We start from the raw sequence: 5,273 nt of genomic DNA, 5'->3' as shown, positions 1-5,273 counted from the left end.
TTATTTCAACATTTATTTAAAAATATTGTATACTTTGAAAAATTGAATTAGTTTTTAAAGTATCATGCGTTGTAAGACATCAGATTAATGTTAAGAATAATAAAAACATACAACTGTGATTTTGGTTTATTTATGTACAAAGTCAAATTAAAATGAGCCTTAACTATTTCTTCAAAACCATGTATTGGCAATTATGGGGCTGGAAATATTAACAATAGCACACGAGATGAGTAACAGGTCGTCGAGAACGGACAAAAACCTAGAACCAATTTTTGTATTGAAAAAACGAAAACATTCTAACACGTTGTATGGCTCTTTCAACGTGTACTCGAGCTGCAGCAATAGACACATTTTGAGTTGCTTCAAACTTGCTCAGTTGTTTCTGGGGTCCATTGAGGAACGGTGGCCGGACTAGCTTCACGTTTCGTCGCTTACATTCCTCATCGATCATAAATCCTTTATCAGTCATAACGGCTTGTCCTGTGTGTTGTGAGTTAAAAGGTCTAGCACTTTTTCTTCGACAATAATCTGCTTATCCGAAGATTTCCCTCCATACCCACAACTAACATAGGAGATAGTTCCACCGGGAGTCACACCAATCAAATATTTAGCTGTTTCTCGAGATTTATAGTGGGAGTATATATTTATACGACAATGCAAGCATTTAGGTTTCATGATCGGCATTTCAGTGCAATCCAGAACAACGACGACATCTTCAAAATCAGGTCTAAAGTAGTGTGGAATATTCTTAGATATTTGCTCACTAGTAGGCCAGTATATCAAAGGTTTTAATGCTGCAGACAGTAATGGAACTATACGATTGAAACAGACAGACACGGTCTGTGCATGAATCCGGAATAGTACAGATATGCATCGAAAAGATAAATTGGTTTTTAGCTTCACCAATACAATCAATATTTCTTCGTCGATAGTCACTGAAGAATGCTTTCTCTTTTTGAACTCTTTCAGGATTATTACAGCATTTACTATCGACTGCAACATATCTTTCGATCTCAAACCTGTCCACGCTGCCATGTCATCTTCATCCTCACCAAAAGAGATCGCACAAGACCGCTTGATTTGTCTTTTATCAATGTCAGTAGTATCCACTTGTATACCAGCATCAACTAGTGAGGGTGGGAATGTCTCTGCAGGTTGAAATACTTCTTCCTGACCCAGTTTGCTGCTGGGTCTATTCGAAATACAACGTTCTTTAAGAAGCGATCGATTTGCAGCTCTTTCAGCACGATTTTTTTATGTGCTTCTTTGGCAGCACAACCGGGTAGATTTGAATCAGGAACTGCTGATGTTCGTAGTATTATACGCTCGGTTTGTCGTTTTTTTTTGCTAAAAATCAAAATTTTCGTGAACATATTATTGATAAAGCGAAGTATGCACTTCAACAGAAAAGTAATCGCCTATCTCGATGCGTGGGAAATTTCTTGCAAGAAATGCTCAAGAAAAGCATTTTTCTTTGATCGCAGTACGCAGTTGAAAAGAAATGTCATTTCAAATGGAGCTCACTGTAGAAAATTTCTTGACCATTTCTTGAGCAGAAATTTTTACTTTTCTTGAGCGGAACAGCATACTTAGCTTAAGGCTAAACATTCCTGCACTTACATGGTGGTATGAAATTCCGGATGCTAAAGTGGTTGCTGCACACTCGAGCAGTCTTCGTCGGTTCGTATTTCAACCGCAGGGGGTGACTCATTCCGCATAAAGACGTTTCGCATAAGGACGTTTCGCATACGGACGTTTGGCATAATGGACGTTTCGCATAAAGCAGTTTCATACAAGAACAAGTAGCATTTTAAAGAAGGCATATTATTATGATTATGCCAAATGTCCATTATGTATGCGAAACGTCCTTATGCGAAATGTCTTTATGCGAAATGTCCCACCCCCGGACTGTACCGCTGATTGCACCCCGGAACACAGCACACTGTTCGGTTAGCTGATACTCCTGCACCAGGCTCGCTTCGCTTCTGCTCTTCAGTTGTACCAAGGAATGTTTGACTTTCTTCTTGGCAGGTTGTTGAAAAGTTTCGCAACTTTGTGGCATTCATTTTCATACCCTGAGTACGAAAAACACAAGAAATTTTCATTTTTTGATATTTCTAGGGTTATTGCGACTGAGTGTGCAAATAATTGAAGCACAAAACAGTGATTTTCATTCAAAAATCGTTAATTTTATGCGCTACACTTTTCTACGATGTTTGGAGGAGCTCACTTAGAGATGGATTTCAACACATCATTCACTAAACCAACCTGTGTAATATAGCACGTTTGATGACTTTACTGATTGATGAATGGATTCCAATTGTAAAAACCAACAGGTTCAGTAAATTTTACATAGAACTTTGCAAACGAAAAATGCGTTGAAATCAACAATGTTTGTTTACCTTTTGTTCACGCACAGACGAAACTGACGTAGGTAGCGACACCGTACCTTCGTAGAATGGAATAGGAATGACGTCACTGCTAAATGTCATTTTTTGGAGTATAATACCTTGCTTCTTTTTACCGTGGCTAGCTGTATCATGAATGATGCTCTATATTGGAAGAACTGCGAAGGATTACAATGATATCTATTCCAAGGATAATGCAGCATATGTCCCTTTGATTACGAATCTAAAATCGAAAAATGTATTAAAATGAAAAATAATAAATTTCTAAGCACATTGATACCAAACATGTTTACCAAGTTAAATTCTTGACAGTTGAATCAACGTACGCAAATCCCTGTCTACTAAGATCTTACAATATAATCGGTCGGCAAAATATGTCAAAATCTAATTACCCCTTGCTGTTTTATAGCTAGCGTAAAAAGCTGGATAGATGTATTATAAAAGGTACATGGACATTGAGTTTTCATTGTTTTCAATACGAGATCATGTTTCCAATATTTTGCTGTTCGGATAATATGCGGACACCCTGTAGGACAACCGGAAGAATCAGTGTCTTGTATAACGCGAGTTTTGTTTTCGTTTGCAGGCTACGGGACTTCAGCTGGTTATGGAGCCCGTAGAAAGCCAGACTTGCAGCTGCAATACGTCTTCTCACCTCGCGGGTAACATCAATATCGCATGTCACTAGTGTTCCAAGATACACAAATTCTTCCACCACTTCAAACTTATGACCACCTAGCACTATTTCGCTACCACTGACATATCCGGACCAGTAAATATTCCAGTACCGGTATTTTACCGGTACTACCGGTACTGAGACTTACAGTACCGTAGAACCGGTACTCGTCAAAAGAGGTCGGTACTAGGAACCCTATGGTCATTGGTCCTCTATGAAAATTCTGAATCCAGATCTAGATAGGCATTTCTACGATGAAAAACATTGTCGAACACAGCAAAGCAATCTGATGCTTGTGAAAAAAGTTATAAAGCATATATGTATATGTTTTAAAATATATATACTTTTCGGAATGTTTGCCCAATTTTGTTATTATTGTTATTCCTTTACGTGTTAATCAACGTCGCCTGTCCTATAGATTTTTATTGAATAACTTTTTTCACAAGTGTCGGATTGTTTCGCGGCCTTCGGCAGTATTATTCATCGTAGAAATATCTATCGAGGTCGGTGTTCAGAATTTTTATAGAGGTCAATGGGCGACCTCTGGCGATTTTTCTTTGCAAAAGCAAGTTATCCCATGGTAAATTCCATACAAACTGAACTGAAAGTGCTACTTTTCAGCACTCTTTTCGGTGCTGAAAAGTAGCACTTTTCAGTACTGTTTTTGTATGCGTCAATCATATAACCCAGTCTCTTCATGTCATTTGTGGTTATTCTGCGCGGCGTGTGAGTCGAGTCGAGTCGTTCTCACCTCAGGTGACGTGAGGCGACTAATCAAATGGGAGCGAGTCGACACCTCACCGACTCGTCTCACTTTACATGCCGCACAGAATAAGCACAATTGCATCTGATTCTTAGGTTTATTCTCGACTGGCGTGAGGTGAGAATTGTCGGTGTCGTATACTGCCCATAACTACATAGTTGTAACATTCGACAAAAGTAGGCATTGAGTAAATGGAACACCAAGTGTGCATTTTATGGCAGTATGAGAAGAAACTAAAAATTCTAAAAATTACCAAGAACTCAAAAGTGCTTATTTGAGGCTGAAAATTTGTACAGCTTATATCCTATATTGGGTGAATAGTCAGAAAATAATTCTGATAGAAATTTCATTGCTACTTTATTACGAGACTCATGCATAATCTCAATGTGACTGTTATGCGATTACCAATGTGACAATTGTTTTGATATTTTTTTTCGAATTTTCTAGAACAAAATCACAGATTTTAGTAGGTTGATCGAAAGAATACATCATTTGATGACTCTCCACGGTATTAACTCCAAATTGTGAAAAATGACGATTCACGGATTCGAATTTTGTTTTCACATGTTGAAGTTAGAGATCTCTCCATCCGTCCTTCAAAATCGCTATATTATTGGATAATTTTATTTTCATATTGCTGGAGGTTATGCGATTTCAATATGTTCTTGAATGGCACTAGATTATGGTTCTTAAAATCTCAGGTGAATATGTTTACTGATATAATACTAACAATTATTTTGAAAATACATCGCTTAAGAACAACTGATGATAAAAGAAGAAAAATTTAGAATATCCAATGTTGAAACATTGCAACTAATGTCGAATAACATTATTAATAATTTCAGACAAAAATCGTTACAATCTTCTATTGCAACAATTAATGCGTTATACATTAAGGTTAAGTTAGGTTAAGTAAATTAAAAACGTTTTTTTTTCTCTTATAAGCAGGTGAAATCAACTCACCTGTAAAATATCTGAACTGCTACGGCAAATGAAATGTAATATGTTGTTAATAAAATCTTAAATTTGTTTTACCAAATTAGGATGATAGTGTTGTCTAATAACACAGAACACCTAGATATAAGAAATCAATGTAATGTTTCAAACGATACTGATAAAGAAATTAAAAAGAAGAAGAAGAAGAAAAAAAATCACGTCCTTGAAGTAATTCTTGTGCATCATTGACTTTCTGGGAAGTGTCGCGTTCGGGGAACTGGTTTTCGGGGTAATGGTATTCGGGGAAGTGTTATAGAACCCAGTGATATAGCTGTACAACAAATATCTAACTGAATAAAATTCCACACCACAATGTGCACAACCATCAATCTAAGCTTTCGGGGTAGTGGCGTTCGCGGTAATATCATAGAGTCCATATTGACACTAACACCATAGAGAGGTTAAATTGAAAATCAATCACAATAGGTAC

This window comes from Aedes aegypti, chromosome 1 (assembly GCF_002204515.2).
Source record: "Aedes aegypti strain LVP_AGWG chromosome 1, AaegL5.0 Primary Assembly, whole genome shotgun sequence".
Taxonomy (NCBI): domain Eukaryota; kingdom Metazoa; phylum Arthropoda; class Insecta; order Diptera; family Culicidae; genus Aedes; species Aedes aegypti.
This window is presented reverse-complemented; position numbering follows the sequence as displayed.